We start from the raw sequence: 24,403 nt of genomic DNA, 5'->3' as shown, positions 1-24,403 counted from the left end.
ACAACTCGACACCCTGTTCACTTTATCCAAAGGAAAAGGAATTAGGAACCTAGTAAGAAAGAAACAATAGCTTATCAGAAAAGATGGACTTATTGGTGAACTGTACCAATTTTTTTTTTTTTTTTTTTTTCCCGGTACTGGGGATTGAACCCAGGGCCTTGTGCTTGCAAGTCTACCATTTTTTTTTTTAAGAGATGTATCAATACTTCTCAAACTCCTCCAAAAACAACTGATCAGGAGAGAACATTTCCTAATCAATAAGTGTAGCAAAACATTGGTGTCAAAGCAAAAAAAAAAAAAAAAAAAATATATATATATATATATAAAATGAGAAAATAAAATAATGAACCAATATCTCTTACAGATATTGATGCAAATATTCTCAACAAAGTACTCTGAACCAAAATTAATATCATATTGAAAAGATTATACACTCTAACCAAATGACATTTATCTCAAATAAGAATTGTTCAACATTAAAAAATAAATCAATGTAATAAGCTATATTAATAGAATGATGAAAAATATAGCCATATAAATTGAAGCAGAAAAAAAAATGAAATCTGATGTTTCTTATGCGTTAAAAAGACAAAAGTCCAATAAAACCAAGAATATAAGGGAACATCCTCAATGTTATGAAGAACATTTCTGAAAACCCCAGAGCTGACATGTTGGTGATAAAGACTAAATTCTTTCCCTCTAAGATTAAGAAGATAAGGAAACCATTTTCATCAGTTAAACATTAAACAATGTTGTTTAATGTTCTAGCCACAGCCATTAGTCAAAATAAATGAAAATTATTCAAATTGGAAAGGAAGAAGTAAAACTAAATTTGAAGGATAAGTATAAATTTAGTAAAGTTTACAGTATCAGATCAATACATGGAATATTAATTATCTGTTTCATATGCAGTAATGTAGAATCTGAAAATTAAATTAATTTCATTACATAGCATCCAAAAGAAAACAATATCTAGGAATAAATCTAACCAAAGACACAAAAAACTTCTAGGTTTAAGATATAGAGAATCGCTCAAAGAAATTTAAGAAAACCTAAAAAGACATTTCTTCTTCATGGATGGGAAGAATTATCTTAAGTTGTCAATACTACACAAAGTATTTGCAGATTCAATACAATCCCTATCAAAAATTCAGTGACATGCTAGTGGAAAAAGGAAATGTCAATCCACCAATTTATATATATATTTTCAAAGGACCCTGACTCAGCAAAGCAATATTGGGAGAAAAAGAAAAATTCAAAGGACGATGCACTTAGTTTCAGCCACTTACGCAAAGCTAAATTATTCAAAATAGTGTGGTGCCGACATCAAGATACAGACTAATGTAATAGAATTAAGACATATAGACCAGTATAATAGAATTAAGAAAGCCAGAAATCGATCCACACTTTTCTGGCCAATTGAGTTTGCCCAAGGGTGTCAAGACTTTTCATTGGGGAAAGAAAAGCCTCCTCAGCAAATGAAGCAGTACTGGAAAATAGTTGAGCCTCAACTTCACATAGTATACATAAAAGTTAAGACCAAAGGGATCAAAAAACTTAACATAAGTGATAAAACCATAGATGGTTGAAAGGAACATAAGTGATATCATTATGTCTTTGTACTTGTGATGAGATTTCTTATCTATGATATCAAAAGCACAAACAGCATAAGATAAAACATGTAAATCAGATTATATCAAAATTAAATATTTTGTCTTCCTTCTCCTACTCCTCCAAGAGTGGGAAAACCCAGCCCCGTACTCCACTATGGGATAACTGAACACCCCTGCTTCCTGCCTCTGGGACTTTTGGTAAGGACCCATGCAAGACAAAACCACAGATAAGACTCTAGGGCTTGACACAGAGCAGAATTTGGACTGGGAACACTACCAAATCAAAAGGGTCTTGCTAAGGTTGCTGAGGTTGTTCTCAAATTTGAATTCCCCTGCTTCAGCTTCCCAAGTCACTGGATTGTTCATATTTTAGCCAAACAGTAAGCCTCAGATGAAGACAAGAGATGTGGACTTCTGAACTTCTACCAGAAAAGATCAAATGCAGAAGCCCCTCAGCATGGTAGGGATTCAAGGCTGAACTGAAGTGAGAGAGAAAAAGATGGTGGCCTGAAGGATTTGCCTTTGAGGCTGTTTAAAAATGAACTAAGGAAAAGAAGACAGCAGCCTAGAGGAGGGATTCACATCCCAGCAGTTCCTCAACTCCAGACCTACAAAGTGGAAGACTGCTTCTCAGAGAGGTGGGTAACTAAGGGAACTCACAGAAATTTAATACTGGACTGTAAAAAAGAACCCATATAGACACAGAAAAATCAGAAAATTGAACATAATATATGAAATAAAATGTTAGAGTTGCACCAGCCTGGTCACCAGCGGTGGTACTGTAAGGGAGGCTTGAGCACAAACAAAGGATGCAGTGTTGCTTGCAGATAAAGAAATTTAAAAATAAGAAAAATTGATTTGGGAAAACCTGGGGATTAGAGAGGAAAGTTGTTTTAATGGATACAGAATCAGTAGAGAAAGCAGCTCAGTATAAGCAAACCCAAAATCACTTATCCTGGGAGTAGAAAGCACTCCTGGGTGTGGAAAATGCTCCCAGGCACAGAGAGCAGCTGTTGCACAGCACAGCTCAGGATGCCAACAGAGACAGCTGATGGGGAACTCATAAAGGAAGCTACAAACAGCCAGCAACAACAAAATACATTCCCAGAGGATATCTGAACCAAAGAGACTAAAATAGACACAAAGGAAACTATACCTGGACCACACAGGCTTCCAATTTCAGAACAGAAAGCTCCTTTGTTGCTAGTGTCACATAAGAACTATTGCAAGGTGCCTTTAGTGACCAACAGGAGTGTCTGCATTCCAGGCAGATGGCCTGTATTTGATATTCATAGCAGTGAAGAAGAAACCTGTGAAAGTTAAATAACTGTACCCTAAAAGCGGATTTTACCAGAGACCTAAATTCTAGACACCATGCAGAGAGGATATAGATCAAATCTCAAACAGGTACCCACAACATTCCGTAGTTTGGTCAAGACTAAATCCCAAGTATTGGAACTTCCAATTTAGAACTCTGCATTATTCCCACTACAGAAATACACAATTGTTCAGCTCCCAAATTGTTCTACTCCACTCTTAACTGGGAGCCTGCAAGCTGAGATCTACTACAACCAGTTTTTTTTCTTCTATCCACAAAGACTGACAGCTAAGTGAGGAACACAAAGCATTGGAAATAACTACCCCAGTCTAGCAAATAAGTGTTTAAAAAAATAAAATAAATAGTAAGGATGAAAATCCATCCCTCCCAGCAATTTTCATCACCTCAGCAGAAATAGCCTTTTATTTTTCCCTAAGATTTTCTTCCTTTTTTCTCTAATATTTTATTTTTCCTTATTTTTTCTTTAATATTCCCAGTTTTTATTTATTTTTTATTCTTTTTTGAATTTCAATTTTAAAAATTCAAACACATTTTACCTATATTACTTTTTTCCTTTTTCCCATTACAGAAGACTTTGTGTGAATGTGGGTGTGGTATGTGTGTTCTCACTGCCCAGTTTTGAAAAAAATTCATATATTCCTATAACTTTACTTTCACATTAATTACTTTCTTCTGCACTTGTTTATTATTTAGGTTTGCTTTGAGTTAGGTGGGGTTCAATTATCCATGAGTTCAAGTTGTTTAGATATTACAATTGCTGGTTTGTTCATACTTTGGTTCTTGTCCCTCTTATCTCCCTTTTCATTCTCATGCACCACTAACAAACAAATATTACTGTTCCCACTTCTCCTTCTCCTTAATTTTTATTCCTTCTTTTTATAGTCAACATATGCTACCTACCACCTTCCACCTACCTCCCTCTGATCACATTTTTAATATTTCAGATTTTCTCTTCCTTCCCCAAGCTGGTTTTCCCTTTACTTGAGAAAAGATAATCCACCAAAATCATAGAATTATATAGTTTATGTAATTCCTACCCATTTATCTTGTTGTTTTTAGTAGTACTCTGGATTAATACAGTGGATGACATAGTAAACACCTGCTGTCAAATGTCTGCTCTAGTTGAGTTTTTATTGTAAGTACTAATGTAAAATGCTGACCGCAGCATTCCTACGTAGGGATAAATTTGTACTGCAGACATAAAAGTATACGAGTTTATCTTAAGGTAGTTCATCTGTTGCTGACATTAGTGCTACTCCTGTCCCTGCCTTCCTCTTAGAGAGACTGGACAGTGATAAGGGAATGTCAATATCACAGAGAGAGACACTGCTGCTGAGAAATTCTCACAACTCAACAGAAAAGCAGCAAATCTCACTCCAAACGAGATGGTCCCACCATTGGACATCTACCCAAATATCAGAAAAAGAAAGAAAACCTAGAATAATAAAGATATACATATATCATGGAGGAAAGGGAATACATCTTAATTGATGTGCAAGTGCAAGTCTAAAAACATGAGGAAAAATGCAAACAAATCTCCCCCAAAATCCACAATCCCCCAACAAAATATCACACAGATATGGAAGACAATGAAATTCCAAACAACAATTATAAAAAAATGATTATTAAAATATTCAATGACCAAAAGAAGCTCTAAAGAATGAATTGAGAGAAAATGAAGGCTATTAAAGACCATATCAATATAGAAATAGAAATATCGAAAAAAAATTTCAGACAGAAATCCTGGAAATGAAAGATCATCTCGGACTGGGGTGGTGGATCAGTGGTAGAGCACTTGCCTAGCATGCGTGAGACACTGGGTTCTATTCTTGGCACCACATAAAATAAATAAATAAATAAATAAATAAACAAACAAACAAACTAAGGTGTAAAAAAGTCTTAATCATCTCATTGAGAATCAAGACAGAATTAAACATAAGGAAAATCAAAAGGATGAGAAACTACAAAGATAAGCCCAAATATGTATATATACATATATATTGGATATATCTTTTGAGATATATATTTGAGAATATAAATGATCTCAACTCCCCAATTAAAAGATATAGATTAGCAAAATGGATCAAAAAACAAGATCTTCACATATACTGCTTACAAGAGACTAATCTTATAGGCAAAGACCCTCATAGGATGACAGTAAAAAATAAAAGAAAAAAAAAAAAAGTCACACAAATGGACTTCAAAAACAAGTGGAGCTATTCTCATATCTGACATAGCAGATTTTTAGTACAAATTAATTAGAAGAAACAAAGAAGTCCCCTACATCCTGGTGTAGGGAACAATGCAGCAAGAAGATGTATTGATAGTAGATATGTATGCCTTAAATGTTAGTACATCCAATTACATTTAAAAAAAACTCATTGACATTAAATTTAGCTAGACCCCAATGCAGTAATACTGGTGATTTCAACAAACCCTTATCAAAGCATAAAATCAATAAAGATACATACTAAACAGTACTATAAATCAAAGACTTCTATAGACAATTTTATGAAAAAAATGTTTCTCAGATACTCATGAAACCTTTTTTGAAATAGACCCTAATCTAGATCACAATATAAGTTTTAGCAAATAATAAAAAAATATAATTTCATGCATCTTATCATTCCATATTGGAAACAAATAAGAAATCAAAAGCAAGAAAAATAAATTAAAATAGAAACCACATAAACACATGGATATTGAAATAATACTCTTTTAGATGCAGACTGGATAAAAGAAACAATCAAGAAATTCTTTGAAGCAAATGAGAACAAAAAAACAGCATATCAAAATCACTGGGACAGTAAAAGGCAGTTCTAAGAGGGACATTATAACATTGGGTGGCTACATTTAAAAAACAGAAAGATCCCACAAAATAATCTTCATTACATGCCAAGGCCTTAGGAAAGAAAGAACAAACTAACTCCAAAATCAATAGCAGACAGGAAAAAATAAAGATCAAAGCCAAAATTAATGAAGTTAAGAATAAAAACAATACATAGAATCAATGCAACGAAGGGATGGTTCTTCAAAAAGATAAATAGGATTGATAACCCCTTAGCCCAACAAACCAAAAGAGAGAGAGAACTCAAATTTTAAAAAATTAAAGATAAAAAAGAGATAAAATCACAAATTCTTCTGAAAATTCACAGGATTTTTAGATGCTATTTTGAAAATATACTCTAATAAACTGGAAAATCTAGAAAACATTGAGAAACTTCTAGATACCTATGACCTAAAAAATTTGAACCAGGAGATATGAAAATCCTAAGCAGATCAACATGGAATCATGAAATTGGAACAGCAATTGAAATACTCACAAAAAAGAATAGCCCAGGACCAAATGGATTCTCGACTGAGTTCTATCACAATTTTAAAGAACTAGCACCAATCTTTCTCAAATTGTTTCATGCAATTGAAAAGAGGGAACAATCCCAAATATGTCCTATGAAATCAATATGACCCTGATACCAAAACCAGACAAAGCTGCATTGAGGAAAGAAAACTATAAACCAATATCCTTGATGAACACAAGGATCCTTAATAAAATATTAGTAAACTGCATTTATTAAGATAAAACACCATGATCAAGTGGGCTTCATTTCAGGGATGCAAATTTGGTTCAACACATACAAATTGATAAATCCAATTCACCACCAATATACAATTAAGAATAATAATGATATGATCATCTTAATAGATTCAGAAAAGACATCTGATAAAATTCAGCATCCATTCATGTTAAAACTGTTGGAGAAAATAGGGATAGGAAAAACTTACCTCAACATTGTAAAGGCTGTATATGACAAACTCAAAACCAATATCATACTAAGTGGAGAAAACGGAAAGCATTTCCTCTAAAACCCAAAGCGAGAAAAGAATGTCAACTCTCACCACTTCTGTTCAATACAGTTCTTGAATCTGTAGTGAGAGCAATAAACGAGAGAAGAAATTTAAATATATACAAATAGAAAAAGAAAGTCAAACTCTCTGTATTGGCAGATGACATGATCCTTTATCTGGCAGATCCAAAAAGTTCCACCAGCAGACTTTTACAGCAGATAAATGAATTTGACACAGTAGCATGATACAAGATCAACACTCATAAATCAATAGCTCTCCTTACTCCAACAGTGATTCAAAAGAGAAAGAAATCAAGAAATCCAACCTTTCACAATAACCTCAAAAAAAAAAAAAAAAAAACAGACAAACAACAAGAACAACAACAACAATAAAAGGGAATTAATTTAACCAAGGAGGTAACAATCTCCACAATGAAACCTATGGAACACTGAAGAAAGAGATTGAGGAGGACCTCAGAAGATAGAAAGACCTCCCATGTGTTTAGTAGGCAGAATTAATTTTGTCCAAATAGCCATACTACAAAAAGCAATATGAAAATTCAATGAAACTGCCTTCAAAATACTAATGACATTTTTCACAAATAGAAAAAAAGCAGTAATTAAATTCACTTGGATGAATAAGAATAAGAGACAATATAGCCATAGAATTCTAAGCAAGCAAATTCATGCAGGAGACATCACTATACCCTACCTCAAATTATACCATAGAGTTATAATAGCAAAAACACAACGATATTAGCCTAAAATAGACATGAAGACCAATGGAAGAGAATAGAAGACAGAGTCAGACTTACATACTTACAGCCATCTGATACTTGGAAAAGGTGCCAAAAATATGTTTTGGAAAAAAGACAGCCTTTTTAACAAATGGTTCTGGGAAAAAATTAGAGATCTAATTTCATTCCTCTACATATGGATATCCAATCTCTCGTTGTGAACAAAATTTAAATCAAAATGCATAAAAGACTTCGGAATTAGACCAGAAAACTTTCAACTGCTAGAATAAAATAAAGGGTGAACAATCCATTGTATAGTTTCGGGCACCAGCTTCCTCAACAAGACCACTAAAGTTCTAGAAATAAAACCAAGAATCAATAAATGGGATGTCATCAAAATAAAAAGCCTTAGAACAGCAAGTGAAATTGTTAAGAGCGTAAAGAGAGAGCCTACAGAATAGGAAAGAGTCTTTCCCAACTACTCCTCTGACAAGGAATTAATATACAGAATATAAAATGAACTAAAAAAATCAACACCCAAAAAAACCCCAATCAATAAATGGGTAAAAGAACTAAATCGATTTTTTCTGAAAGAACAATAAATGACCAACAAATATATAAAAAAAATTTCAACATCTCTAACAATCAGAACAATGTAAACTAAAACTACACAAAGATTTTGTCTCACTCCAGTAAGAAGTACAAATATCAAGAGCACAAATAATAATAAATTCTGGTGAGGATGTGGGAAAAAGGCACACTGACAGGTTGTTGGCGGGCCTGCAAATTAGTGCAACTACTCTGAAAAGTGGAAATTCCTTCACTCCTTGGTACTTATCCAAAAGAACTAAAATCAGCATACTATAGCAATACCGTCACATCAAGGCTTACAGCAACTCAATTCACAATAGTTAAATTATGGAATCATCTCAGATGCCCAACAATAGATGAGTGGTTCTAGGAAATGTGGTATATATACACTCAGCCATAAAGAAGAATGAAATAATGGCATTTGTGGGTAAATGGGTGGAAAAGGAGAATATTATGCTAAGTGAAATAACCCAGACTCAGAAAATCAAGAGTCAAGTGTTTTCTCTCATATGTGGAAGCTAGAGCAAAACAAAGGAAAGAAAGTGGTTGGGGAAGGGATTGTATACCACAAATTTACAGGGAAGATCAGTGGAGTAGAAGGAGAGTGAAAGGAAGCATGTGAAATGGGAGGAAATATGGAATGAATTTAACAAAATTATGCTATATGAATCTATAAATGCTCCAAAGAAAATTTCACTTTTATGTATTTGTAGAAAGTATTGATGAAAAATTAATGAATAAAAGAGTGAAAGGAAGATGAGTGGAGTAGAGGAAAAATATGGTAAGGGAGGAAGGGAGGAAAAGAGAGTGGATTGAAATAAAATTCCAACATATGAGTTTGAAAAAAGGAACCCAACTACTATATAATTATAGTGTTTTAATAAAAAAGTAAAGAAAAAAGATAAAAAAATTTGTGCATTGAAATCTATAGAATAAGAAATATATGCAAATTGCATATTCTACAGTGTCTCATAGTCAGAAAATATAAGGTATATTTTTAACTAAACAATGAAAAGACAAACATCTTAAAATGGACAAAAAATTATTTATTGGACATATCTCTAAAGATGATATACAAATGAAAATACATTCTACTGCCATGTATAACTAAAAAGAATAAATAAAAAACTCACGAAAAATGTACCAACAGACAACAAACACAGGAATATATACTCAACATTATTAGTCTTTACAGAAATGCAAGTCTAAACCAACAGTGAGATAAAATTTTATTGCCAGTAGGATGGTTGTCATGAGAAACACATGGCATGGATATTATTGGTTAGAAGTGAGACATTCTCACAGCAACTTTTTTTCCATTTTCGTGGATTTAGTAATATTAAACACATTTACAAGCAATATTGACAATATATTTATGATCCTCAAAATCAGATATCACTTTTGATATTGTGCATTCCAGCTAGACCTCACATTACTTGTCATTATGCTGTTCTGAAATGGCTATTGTTATCATCCCTATACACTGAAAAATAGTTAATTGCAGGTTGAGATTTCTCAAGAATGTCTTATATAAATTGTATTTCATAGTAGGTAAGAGACAAGGTGCAAAGTCTTGATGGATGTTTTTATGTGGAAGAAAAAAAAATAGTTCTAAAATGAATCACAGAACAACTTCTCACAGAATAAGCTAGTATCTCATTTTTCTAGGAATAGGTATTATCTCCTAATTCCTTCAGAATATGTGCACTTTCAATAGCACCTAGTTACTAAAAAAAACCTATTCAGCTTAACATTGCCCAAGGATTATGGCTTTGCTTTCTACTCTTTTATTTTCATAATTAAATACCTCTCTAAAGTGAACATGAGTTCATTATTATCATTATTATTTTTACCACATCCAATGCATACTTCATATTCTCTCTAATGGGAGTTGAATCTAAGATAGTTGATGAGCACATCACCCCAGGAGTCTTGCTAACATATGTAATTACTCCAGCATCTCAACAGCAATTTCATTTGGGAAGAGGGACAGACAAGCTAAAATTGTAATGTTTTAATAGAACACTATTTTCAATATACAGATAATATTGGAGGGGAAGAATATATATAGGGACAATGTTCACCAACAAGAAAAAATGAAATATAAGACACAATGTAAGGGAAAATATAATTCAGAGGTAAATACAAAAAGGGAAATAAATGCTGCTAGAACAGGGAAAGACTACAAAAAATGAATTAATATCCTTTTAAATATTTGTGAAACAACATAATTTCAACAAATTATTTTAAAGATCTAATTGGGTTTTTTTATCAGACATATTTATAGGTTATGGTATGATTATTCATTGACTCCATACAGTGTGTAATGATCAGATCAGGGTAATTAGTATTCCCATTTCTATAAACTTTCATCACTTTTGTATGGTAAGAACTTTGGACTCCTATCTTCTAGTTCTAACTGGCTTTTTGTAGTATTTATAAACTTGGCAAGATCCAGTATATAAAATGGAAAGTGCACTCCACTGGTGTAGCAGTATGATCAGCTTGTATAAAACATCTGTAGAAGGAACAAGAAAACAGCATCATACAAGAAGCAAACGAATTATTATCAGGTCATTTTCCTTGTGTGTGGTAAGTAGAGGGGATTCTCTCTCTTTTCGGGTTGACTGAGTCTCTTCTGATAGGCTTCTGTGAGTCTCCTATTTGGGGATTTTTTGTTTTACCTGTTTGAGTTGATCGCATATCATTTACCAAGTGATTCTATTTTGGCTTTGTCAGTTGGTGCCTCCTGTGGGAGCTCAGTCCAAATCAATGGCTTTCCATAAATTTTATTTAACAATTTCAAAGATGATTTGGATTATAATAGATTACAGTTTGATCCAGTCAAAAGCTGTCTGGACATTGTGACTAGCCCCTACTATCACCATTAAAAGCACACTAACTTTATCTGAAAATCATATTTACACCCATTTTAGATTATTCAGAATTAGATTTTAACTTCCTTTAACAAAAGAAAGCCATGGTTCAGACTAAGCCAGTTTGTCTCTCTTAATGGACTAAGTAGTTTTTGATGGACCAGTTTTGACTAATTGTTCCTAGAAATTATTTTCTCCTACTCTTTTATTCTCTGGTGCTAAACAAACAACAATAGATAGGATGGGTACCTATAAGATAGGTAATAAATACATATAGATATTAAATGTACTTTTATAGAGCTATATAAATATTAAATATACACATTTATATGGTATATAATTTTAATATATTTGTTATATATATATACATATATATATATATATATACTCAAATTTACTATTGGTAACCAAATCTAATTAAAACTCCAATATTCTTGAATTTTTGGAGTTAATCCTAAAATTAAAAGGGGAAAAATGCCATATTCAATAGGGATTTGAATCTGAAGGGTTTTTTTTACTATTATTACAAAACAAAAATTCTGGTTTTTTTTAACATTGAGGGAGAATGACTTTACATGTGCGTATGGGTGTAGGGATGTGTGAGAGAGAGAGAGAAAGAGAGAGAGAATGAATCTGAGCAGCCTCAGCATTAGACTGAATGAAATGCAGTAAAATGCATTTATAAACACAAACACACACACACACACACACATACAGAAATGAAAACAAGAGTAGAGAGATGGTTGAAAGAGTCTAATGCAAATGGCTTATTTCAAATTTGTTCTTCCAGTTACATTCTCCTGCAGAGAGGCTAGAACTGACTCTTGGGGTCACAAAGGGACCCTGAAATTGCTTGCTTCCAGTTTGTTTGAATTCTCCTAAATTAGAGATCTTTGTTCTCTACCTCTATTTAATCACTGGAAAAGGCAAATTGAGAAGGAACACACAGAAGCAAGGTTAGCCAACTTGGGCCCCACCTGGCAATTTTCAAGAAGGTTTGGGCATTCTTCAATGGAGGAGTCATCCAGAGCTCAACAGGAGACTTTCTTTACTGTACTACCAGAGGAACATGCCTGAATATGCAGTTCTTTTCCCAAGAGCACTCCTGCCCCCGCCTATTCTTTTAAATCTGTAATAGTCCTGAAAAACACTGAAAGGTGATAATTGTTTCCAGTGTTTTAGATAATATTTTTTTTATGCATTAACCATTTTGTAAGTCCAGATCACCTGGAAGAAACACATTCAAATGTGCCAAGTGCCACACACGTGAAACCCTAAGTGTATGAGGAGATTCAAAGTTTGATCAAAGCAGCTTTGGTATAAAGAACAAATAATTGAGATCTGCCAGAGGCACAGGGAAGGAGGCTTGTCTTATACCCTCATGAGCAGAAACATGTCTTAGTCTTGTACCTGGGCTGTATCCTAGGTAATTTGTCTGTGCCAAAAGTGTTTTGTGGTAGGCAGAATAATGTGACCTCTACAGTGTTCACATCCTAAATCTTGGACCCTGTGAATATGCTATTTTAGATAGCAAAAAAGGAACTCTGCAGATATAACTAAGCTAAATTCCTAGAAAAGTCAATATTTTCCTGGGATTAAGTGGCTGTAACGTAATCATAATAGTTTTTCAAAGTAGAGGGAGATACAGAAGAAAGGTTCAGAATGTTACATCTTGAAAAGGACTGAATCTTTGTATCTGAGTTTGAAGATGAGGTACAGTGGCCCTGGAAAGACAATATTGGAAGCATCTGAAAGTCAGAAAGGATGAGGAGATTCATTCTTCCCTATATCCCACAGAAGGAAAACAAGCTTGCTGTCACCTTGACCTTAGCCCGATGTTGCACTTGAACGATGAGAGAATGGATGCATATTATTTTAAAACATTGAGTTTATGTTAGTTTATTAAGGTAGACCTAGAACATAGTACAGGAACTTTTCCTTTTTCTACACCTCTGGACACAGGTATAACCAACACCTAGTGCCTAGATAAGAGTTATATGCACCATCCACTACCACTCATACCACTGATGTAGAATGCTGCGACCAGCATGTCCAAACTCAAGGTTACAGTGAGGGACAAAGGGGAATTAGACAAATAAAGACTCACAAATGCAGATTTTGAAGATAAAGTTGGGATCAGGTGGAGTGCTGCTCTATGATGGAGATGCAGATCTATAGAGTTACACCAGCAATCTTTATTTATATATGCCTCATTATCAGGTTAAAACTATGCAAGTATTATTCTTTGTATTCAAGAAAGTTACAGAATCTAAGGACATGTATGCAGCTTTCTTGCAGTTGCAATCCACAGTTGCAAAGTGCAATGTTAGGAGCTTTGTGTAGCTCTTAAGAAAGTCCATTGTTAAAAGTTACTATAAAGTGGGCAGGCTCAGGAGAAGTGGAGCTTCTGTGGTTGTCTAGCATAAGAATTCTTTTATTCCCAGGAGCATGTGCCTGAGATCAAGGTCAGAGCTGATAGGACTCTTGCACAGAACCTTCTCATGCAGGGCATTACCACAGCAGCTAAGTATGCTGTGCCCTTTCACAGAAACATTCCCAGGCACTAGGCATGCCACAGCCATGAGGTCATCAGAGACCCCTAATCTCAGTCATTGCTCTCCCATCCTCTGTCACTGCTCTCCACAGTAGAAGAACCGACGGGTATTGCTTCACTTAGCTTCTCAGGGCATTGAACTAACCTTGACCCGAACATACAAATTTATTCACCCAGCAAACATGCATGGAATACAGCCAAACTCTCTGCTAGAAGCTGAGAGAACATAATGAATTAGACATGGTCCTTGGGAAGCAAATGGCATATATTACTGATACATTTAAAGAAATATTGAACCATTCTAACAGTCTCTAGTACTACCCATTAACCCTAAATTCTTTCAATTATGTCTTCCCTAGTCTTAGAATAAGAAAAAAAAAAAAAAAAAAAAAAAGATATCTAAACATGCTTGCTTTGGAATCCTTAATAGTTTTAGTGATGGAAAGTGACTAGAAATCAATTCCCAGAAGAGAACTATGGGACAGGATAGTCTTGTTATCATTATAAAACTATAATACAATACAGAGTTTACAACATTCAGTAACTTTCTAGTAATCACCCAGCTTATAGTTGATAAAGCCAAGGTCTGTCTGCCAAACTGACTCCAAGTTAATTATCATGTTAGTGATAACACATCACTATCTGATGTTTGAAATAGACAATATGTAAAAATCTATTGATCTTCTTATCTGATCTGGATACCTCATTGTGTTGCTATTAAAATCAAAGGAAATATGAGAAATCCTTCTGCAATAAAGTATCATATCTTTCCTTCAAACATTCAGATTAATTTATAGCATTTTGAAAAATCAGTAACTTTTTAAATTAGAAAGCTCCACTGCTAAAAAAATTTCTTTATTTAATCACTTATTCATCACTAATTAATCACTTGTTTAGAACATTGATTCATATGTATATATTCCACGTACTCTAGAATAGCTAACTGTAAAACAGCTAACATTCTTTGAGCACTTATTACATGCCAGTCACTGTTAGAAGTTTTACTTCATATTATGAAAATAAAGTCAAATAATACTTTGTTACAAATTAGTCCTATCTAAGAAGTTAGAAAAATGAGATTTAAAGTTCAATAAATAGTTCCATGTCACACAGATAATATCAAAGCTGAGATTTCAACACATGAAGTTTGAGTTCATAGTTCCAGAGCTAAATTGTAGCAGAGGTTTAAATCGATATGTTTTATCTTCACATAAGCCATTGATGCTCTGTTAAAGCTTTAAATTCTATCTTATAAATGATATTATATAAATAATTGTCATTGGTGTCATGAGATCTAGCAAGATATTTTAAGCAAAAATTAATCCTCTAGTAAATGAAATACAAAGCACATATTCTAGTGTAATTATATTGCATGTGTTTATTGCAAGTCCTAAAATCAATTATTTTTTTAGTTGTATGTGAAATTAATTCAAGTTAGGATTAGAATGTCAGTTTTAATATGGCAGTATCAAAAAATGATATTGCATTACTTCTCCTATAATTCATCTAATAAAACCAAGAGAACAAAAAGCCGAACTGAACAATTTATTCCTAGAAAAATTGAGAGGATTTAAAAAAATCTGAGCCACAATACATGATGCAAAAAAGTTAAAATAAAAATGCAGGTGTATAAAGGCACCCAGAGAATATGTCTATGGTTGTGGTATTCAGAAAAAAGTGAAAGTTTGTCTCAATGTACAGGAAATGAGATTAAAAATCAACCCTAATAGTAACAAATGTGAGGCTGGTGAGGAACACTTCCTTTGCTCTGATTAATTATAGAGTCTCAAAAAGTAGGGAAATAAGAGAAACAAAAAGTGACACAGAAAAATCTTATTTTGAAGAGCAACTTATCTACAATATATGGGGAGACACACTTTGTACTACAAACTATTCTCCACTGATAATTTTAAGTTGCAATGAGAGAACATGACTTGAAGGACTCACACACATATACTTAAACCTGATAAAGGATGGTACAATAGTTTGGATCTACAATGTCCCCCACAGGCACATGTGATGATGTCTTGGTCCCTAGTCCATGGCATTATTGGAGGATGCTGTAAACTTTTATATGTAGAGCCTAATGGTAAGTTTAAGATCATTTGAGGACATGCCCTCAAAGGAATTCATGGACAATAGTCTCTTTCTCTTTCCTCTTTATTTTGCAATTACCATGAGATGAACAACTTTATTTCTCTCCTCCATGATGCACTGACTTTCTACAGGCCCAAAAGTAATGGGCCTGATCAAGGACTGAAACCTTCAAATATTTTTAGCCAGTATAAACCTTTCTTCTTTATATGTTGATCACCTTAGGTATTTTGTTCCAGTAATGGAAACATGTCTAACACAAAAGGCTAATTTCTATATGTCCAGAGCACATAACTCTTGATTCATTACACAAATAAAGCTCTTGAGTAGAAGAAAAACTTGAAATATTCTGAGAAATAAGAAGGAGTATTGGTGAATAAAGTATATGCTGAAAAACATCCAATGCTGGCAAAAATGAACAAAGAACAGATAAATTTTAAAAAAATATAATTTCATGAATATTTTTAAAAAGAAAGAAATTAGAGCCTCCATAAAACAGAATCAAAAATCACAAACAGAAAGATAAGGGTGTTGTAGAGATGATAAAGACACGAAACAAAGTCAGCCCATGAGAGAGGAAAAATTAAAATTTATATTGTAATCAGTGACTAAGGAACTACAGCGATTACAGTTTAAATTAGAGTAAAAAATATAAGAATATCAAACTATGAGAAAAGCATGCAAAATGAAATGAAGATGAAAAGGGAGAGAGTGTAGGAATAAAAATTTTTTGCCTATATCCTTCTTGAATTCTTAGTTGGGACAGAGCTTTCTCACAAAAAACAGATTAATAACAGAAAACCAACCAAAATTTACTAACATATTTTTTCTTATGTACATGAAGTAGCCAGGAAATGAATAGTTTTTCGGCATACAGATGCTGGACACCATGCCCCCCTTCCTCCCCATCCTGGGCTGACTTGGCCACCCTCACTGAGGCTCCCCAGCTTCTTTGGAGGCTGGTGCAGGCATTTTGAATTATTCCTGGGGGCGTGGCCACTATCACTGGAAGGGTAGCCCCCTTCCTGAGTCACCTACAGGAGACTGGAGGCTATTTGACAGGTACCCCTATTTACTCACTTCCGTCCTACACCCTTCACCATCTGCTTTGTTCACCACTAGAAATACTGTAAAAAATAAACTCATCCTGTTTATTACAATCATGTTAAATTCTTTATAGGGGCTATCGGGTTCAGGGCTTCATTTTCTTTGTATTGGGTTCTGCTAATATTGTTCTCTTCTTCAAAGGAGAGAGACTGGAAAACTGCAGGGTCAAAATAAGCCTGCAGGGGGGAAACTCCAGTACCTCAGATCTTCACTGCTAGAGGGAAATATACAGAAGCAATATGAAAAAACAGGTTAAGAAAGTGTCCCTAACAAACCAAGATGCTATTTTGATAGAATCCAATGACAGCATGGCAGTAGAAATGACAGAAAAAGAGTTTAGAATCTGCATAATTAAAATGATCTGTGAAGCAAAAGATGAGACAAGAGAGCAAATGCAGGCAATACATGACCATTCCAGTAAACAGTTAAAAGAGCAAATGCAGGAAACAAAAGAACACTTCAATAAAGAGATATTCTGGGGAAAAAAAAAAAGAAATACTTGAAATGAAAGAAACAATAAATCAAATTAAAAACCCGATAGAAAGTATCACGAACAGAATAGATCTCATGGAAGACAGAATCTCAGACAATGAAGACAAATTGTTTAATCTCGAAAATAAAGTTGAACAAACTGAGAAGATGTTAAGAGATCATGAATGAAGCTTCCAAGAATTATAGGATATCATGAAAAGACCAAATTTAAGAATTATTGGGATTGAAGATGGCACAGAGATACAAAACAATGCAATGAACAACCTGTTCAATGAAATAATATCAGAAAATCTCCTAAACCTGAAATATGAAATGAAAAATCAAATGCAAGAGGCTTACAGAACACCAGGTGCACAAAATTACAACAGATTCACACCAAGTCACATTATAACGAAAATACCTCACATACATAATAAAGATAGGATTTTAAAGACTGCGAGAGCAACGTCAGATTACTTATAAGGGGAAACCAATATGGATATCAGCAGATTTCTCAGCCCAGACCATAAAAGCAAAAAGGGCCTGGAACAATATATTTCAAGCTCTGAAAGAACACGGATGCCAACCAAGAATCCTATACCCAGGAAAACTAACCTTCAGATTTGATGATGAAATAAAATCTTTCCATAATAAACAAAAGTTAACAGAATTTACAAATAGAAAGCCTGCACTATGGAACACTCTCAGCAAAATATTTCATGAAGAGGAAGTGAAAAACAATACAAGTCAGCAAAGGGAAGAACTACCCTAAAGGAAAAGCCAACCAAAGGAGAAACCAAGTCAAGTTAAAAACCAAAAATAAGCCAAAATGACCAGGAACACAAATCATATCACAATAATAACCCTGAATATTAATGGTCTAAACTCAATAATCAAAAGACATAGACTGGCAGATTGGATTAAAAAGAAAGACCCAAAAAGAAAGACCCAACAATATGCTGCCTTCAAGAGAAAAATCTCATAGAAAAAGACTTGCACAGACTAAAGGTGAAAGGATGGGGAAAAACATACCATGCAAATGGACTCAGTAAAAAAGTAGGGGTTTCCATCCTCACATCAGATAAACTGGATTTCAAAACTAAGTTAGTCAGAAGGGATAAAGAAGGACATTAAGACTGCTTAAGGAAAGCATAAAACAGCAAGACATAATGATTTTAAATATTTTAAAATTTTAAATATTTTAAATTATTTCCCAAACAATGGAGCATCTATGTACATCAAACAAGCCTTCTCAATTTTAAGAATCAAATAGACCAAAACACAATAATAGTGGAGGACTTTAAACAGCACTCTCACCACTGAATAGATCCTCCAAACAAAAACTGAACAAAAAAACTATAGAACTAAATAATAAAATCAATGATATAGACTTAATGGACATTTACAGAGTATTTCATCCATTTTTGAGTGAATATACTTTCCTCTCAGCAGCTCATGGATCCTTCTCCAAAATATACCATAAGCTATGCCACAAAGAAGCCATTAGTAAATACAAAAAAATAGAGATACTACCTATCAGACCATAATGGAACACAACTAGAAATCAATGATAAAATAACAAATAAAAACTACTCCTACACCTGGAGACTAAATAATTAGCTATTGAATGATGCAATGATAACAGAAGACAGCAGGGAAGAAATTAAAAAAGTATTAAGGTAAATGAGAACAATGACACAACATATCAAAATCTCTGGGACACTCTGAAAGCAGTACTAAGAGGAAAGTTTATTGCATTGAACCCATACATTAAAAAAAAAAAAAAAGACAACAACTAAAAAACCTAACATTACATCTCAAAGTCCAAGAAAAAGAACAGATCAACATTTAAAATAGTAGAAGACAGAAAATAATTAAAATCAGAGCTGAAATCAATGAAACTGAAATAAGAGAAACAATTGAAAAAATTGACAAAACAAAAAGTTGGTTCTTTGAAAAATTAACAAAATTGATAAACCCCTAGTCACACTAATGAAGACAAAAAGAGAGAAAACTCAAATTACTAGAATTCATGATGAAAAAGGAAAGATCATGACAGACACCATTGAAATACAAAACATAATTAGAAGCTACTTAGAAAATCTATACTCCAACAAAATAGAAAGCATTGAAGACATTGACATATGATCCTCCCAAACTGAATCAGGAGGACATCCACAATTTAAACAGATCAACTTCAAGCACCAAAATAGAAAATGTCATAAAAAGCCTACCAACCAAGGAAAACCCAGCACCAGATGGATTCTCAGTCGAATTCTACAAGACCTTTAAAGAAGAACTAATACCAATACTCCTTAAAGTATTCCAAGAAATAAAAAAGGAGGGAACCCTTCCAAACTCATTCCATGAGGCTAGTATCACTCTGATACCAAAACCTGACAAAGACCCATCAAGGAAAGAAAATTTTAGACCAATATTCCTGATGAACATATATGCAAAAATCCTTAATAAAATACTGGCAAATCACATACAAAAATACATTAAAAAGATAGTGCACCATGATCAAGTGGGGTTTATCCCAGGGATGCAAGGTAGGTTCAACATCCAGAAATCAATAAATATAATCATCACATCAATAGACTTAAATTAAGAATTATATGATTATTTCAATAGATGCTGAGAAAGTGTTTGAAAAAATGCAGCACCCCTTCATGCTTAAAACACTAGAAAAAATAGGAATAGTAGGAACATACCTCAACATTGTAAAGGCTATCTATGCTAAGCCCATGGCCAACATCATTCTTAATGGAGAAGAACTGAAAGTGTTCCTTCTAAAAACTGGAACAAGACAGGGATGCCCTCTTTCACCACTTCTATTCAACATCGTCTTTGAAACACTAGCAAAAGCAATTAGACAGACCAATGAAATCAAAGCGATTCAAATAGGAAAAGAAGAACTCAAGCTGTCACTATTTACCAATGATGATTCTATATTTAGAGGATTCAAAAAACTCCACTAGAAAACGTCTAGAACTAGTAAATGAATTCAGCAAAGTAGCAAGATATAAAATCAATATACATAAATCTAATGCATTTCTATTCATAGGTTTGAATCCTCTGAAAGAGAAATTAGAAGTCACTCCATTCACAATAGCCTCAAAAAAAAAAAAATACTTAGGGATCAATCTAAAAAAAGAGGTGAAAAAGAGGAGAACTCTACACTGAAAACTACAGAATAGTAAGGAAAGAAATTGAAGGAAAATCTTAGAAGATGGAAAGATCTCCCATGTCCTTGGATAGGTAGATTAATATTGTCAAAATGGCCATTCTATCAAAGGCGCTATACAGATTAAATGCAATTCCAATTAAAATCCCAATGACATTCCTCATAGAAATAGAGAAAGCAATCAAGAACTTCATCGGGAAGAACAAGAGACCTCAAATAGCCAAAACAATCCTGAGTAGAAAAAGTGAAGCAGGAGGTATCACAATACCAGACCTTAAACTAAGCTACAGAGCAATAGTAACAAAAATGACATGGTATTGGCACCAAAGTAGACAGGCAGACCAATAATACAGAATAGAAGACACAGAGAGAAACCCACATAAATACAATCACCTCATACTAGACAAAGGAGTCAAAAACATAATGGAGAAAAGATAGCCTCTTCAACAAATGGGGTTGGGAAAAAAGGAAATCCATATGCAATAAAAAGAAATTAAACCTCTATCTCTCACCCTGCACAAAACTCAACTCAAAATGGATCAAGGACTTAGGTATTAGATCAGAGACCCTGAACAAAATAGAAGACAAAGTAGGAAAGTAGGTCCAAATCTTTATCATGTTGGCTTAGGATCAGACTTCCTCAATTAGACTCCCATAAGCACAAGAAATTAAACAAGAATCAATAAATGGAATGGACTAAAACTTAAAAGCTTTTTCTCAGCAAAGGATACAGTCAATAATGTGAAAAGAGGGCCTAGAGTGTGAGAAAATCTTTTCCACACACACTTCAGATGGAGCACTTAATTCCAAAATTTATAAAGCACTTACAAAACTTTACACCAAAAATACACAGAACCCAATCAATAAATGGGCCAAGGAACTGGACACTTTACAGAAGACATACAGGCTATTAATATATATATATAAAAAAAAAGTGTTCAACATCTCTAGTAATTAGAGAAATGCAAATTAAAACAACTCTAAGATTTCATTTTACTCCAAGTAGAATGACTACTATCAAGTACACAAAAAATAATAGATGTTTGGTGTAGATGTGGAGAAAAAGACACACTTTTACATTGCTGGTGGAATTGCAAATTGGTGCAGCCACTCTGAAAAGCAGTGTGGAGAATCCTCAGAAAACTTGGAATGGACCCACCTTTTGACCTAGTTATCCCACTCCTCAGTATATACCCAAAGGACTTAAAATCAGCAGACTACAGTGATGCAGCCACATCAATGTTCATAGCAGCTCAATTCAAAATAGCTAGATTGTGGAACCATAGTAGATGCCCTTCAACAGATAAATGGATAAAGAAACTGTGGCATATATACAGAATGGAATATTATTCATCCATAAAGAATAATAGTTTGGCAGTTGCAAATAAATGGATGGAATTCAAGAGTATCACACTAAGTAATGTAATCCAATCCCTAAAACCAAAGACAGAATGTTTTCCCTGATAAGTGAATGATGATATACAATGGGTGTGGGGTGAGTGGGGAATGAGAGAAGAGTGGAGGAACTTTAGATCATGTAGAAGGAAATGAGAGGGAGGAGGGGTATGAAAAATTGTGAAATGAGACAGACATCATTACCCTATATACATGTGTGATTACACAAATGGTATGAATCTACATCATGCACAACCATAAAAATGAAATGATGTACCCCATTTGTGTACAATGAATCAAAATGCAGTCTGTAACAAATAAAAAAAATTAATAATAAAAAAAATAGTTTTTCAAGACATGGCTTTGAGTTTGGGCTTAAGTACTATCATCCAATGAAACCAGAAAATAAGAGCTCTAATAAGGAGACCTCAATAACTATGCAAAGATTATGGGTGCTAACTTCTGTGACTTAAGTATATGGGAAGATGGGCACAAATGTCACAACTCTGGGTGCCTGTAGTGTCAGTGGAAGTCATTGTGTCAGTGAAGATCATGACAGTATTTCTGTTTTAGTTATTTTGCTGTTGTGACTAAACAACCAGATAAGCACAACTGTAAAGGAGGAAAGTTTTATTTGAGGGCTCACAATTTCAGAGGTCTTAGTCTGTAGAAGGCTGGCCCCATTCCTTGGGGCTCAAAATGAGACTGAACATTATGGCAGGAGAGGGTGGCAGGGGGAAGTGTCGCGAGCAGCAGAGAGGCGAGTGACTAGAATTTGGTTCCAAACAAATTGGCTTTATTTGATACACTTGGGATAACACAAACCTTAATCTTTCTAATATTACACATCAATCAAATCGAATGGCAAATAAACACACCTCAATCAAATAATCCAAAGTCCTCTCTGCCTTGTCGGTTCCGACGACCCCGAATGCAATGTTATCTTAGTCAGAGAGAAGACAATGGCTGGTCCGGAACTCCCTCCTGCCAATGGTCTGGGAATCGAGGACAGCGGGCTCTGTGGGTCATAAAGCCATCAGAGCAGCAGAGTCTCGGCAGTCTTGATGGATGGATGATCGGTGGTGCTCCCGAACCTGGCTGACGGGGATTCATCAGGAGATCTGGGCTGAGCCGAGGAGCTGTCTGAAAGGGGAGTTTATATACCCTTTTTCTTGGCTTGTTTCCAATTCTGGTCCAGGTGGTGTCTTATCTCCTTGGTGCAGTGCTCTCGTGACACATGTCTTTTTGGCTTGCTGTCCACTAGGGGCTTGTCATTTATTCGCTAGACATCCAAGTCTGCTCCTTTCACGAAGCAGCTTACATCATGGTGACCAGGAAGCAGAGAGAGACTCCACTAACCAGATACAAATATATATACCCCAAAGCCATGCTCCAATTCCCACCTCCTCCAACCACACCCTATCTGCCTCCAGTTACCATCTTGTTAATCCCATCAGGGATTATTTAAGATTAGGTTAAGACTCTCAAAACTCAATCATTTCTCCTCTGATCCTTCTTATATTGTTTCACACATGGGTTTTGGGGGACACCTCACATCCAAACCATAACATTCTGCCCCCAGCCCCCAAAAGCTCACACTCACCTACCAATGTAAAATAAATTTAGTCCATTTTCAAGAGTCCCTATAGTCTCAATAGATCCAAGATTGCTCAAATTTCAAGTCCACAGTCTTTTCCTACTCTCAATGCAATCTCGAATTGTGAGCTCCTATAAAATTAAAAGCAATTTACAAATATCCAACACATAAAGATACTGAGTAAACATTTCTAATTACAAAAATAGGGTCACAGAAAGAATGGATAGAACCAAAGCAAGACCAAAATCCAGCTGGGCAAACAAGTCCTGTAGCTCCAAGTCTGGCACCTGGGGTACATGGTATCTTGATGTTTTCTCCAAATGGCATGTGTAGCTCTGCCCTATGGTCTTGTTTGTTGCAGCCCAAGTGCATTTTGTTGGTTTGTCTCTGTTCATTTCCTGCAGCTTTCCTAGGATGATGTCCCAGGTTACTGGCATTTCTTAATTTGGGGGGTTTCCACTTCAACTTCGGCTTCCTCCTTACATCTCCACACTTTGACTTCTCAGGGGGTACCCACAGGGACTCTGACCCTGCTGCACTTTGCTTGGCCTCCCAGGCCTTCCTCTGAAAGGTTGGCAGAAACCTCCATGATCCCCTAACTCCAGCATACTGCATTCCTGCAAACCAGCACCACATGGTTGACGCCAAAGTCTACTGCTATCTCAAATAGCACACAAGCCTCCAGAGACTAGTACTGCAGCAGCCTCTGAGTATCTGGGTTGAGCATGTTGAAAAAACATTCTAGACCCCGCTAGTGCAAGAAGCCTGCCCCATTGGTCTCTTCTCAAGAGAATTTTCACCTTTACTTGAGTTTGAGAGGAGTGTGGTCTTGATGCCCTCAAGTTATCTTTCTTATTGTCTCTAGGCATAGTCTTTAGCATTCCTTTAGTGGCAGTATTGTCTTTAACAGCTGCAATTTCTTTAGCCCTAGTTTTACTCCTGCCTTTCAAGTTCACCTTTTTAAAATCTTTTTGTTCTACTTTCTGCTCCTGATTAT

General features: G+C 34.7%; 1 long non-coding RNA gene across 1 annotated transcript in view; it reads left to right on the top strand.

The window, feature by feature from the left end:
- Positions 1 to 24,403, top strand: part of LOC306641578 — a 110,649-nt gene that overhangs the window by 6,014 nt on the left and 80,232 nt on the right. The window contains exon 2 of the long non-coding RNA XR_013758202.1: positions 10,578 to 10,717. This is a non-coding gene — a long non-coding RNA (uncharacterized lncRNA). The remainder of the gene's footprint in view (positions 1 to 10,577; positions 10,718 to 24,403) is intronic.

This window comes from Sciurus vulgaris (genome assembly GCF_902686455.1).
Source record: "Sciurus vulgaris genome assembly, chromosome: 1".
Taxonomy (NCBI): Eukaryota; Metazoa; Chordata; class Mammalia; order Rodentia; family Sciuridae; genus Sciurus; species Sciurus vulgaris.
This window is presented reverse-complemented; position numbering and strand designations above follow the sequence as displayed.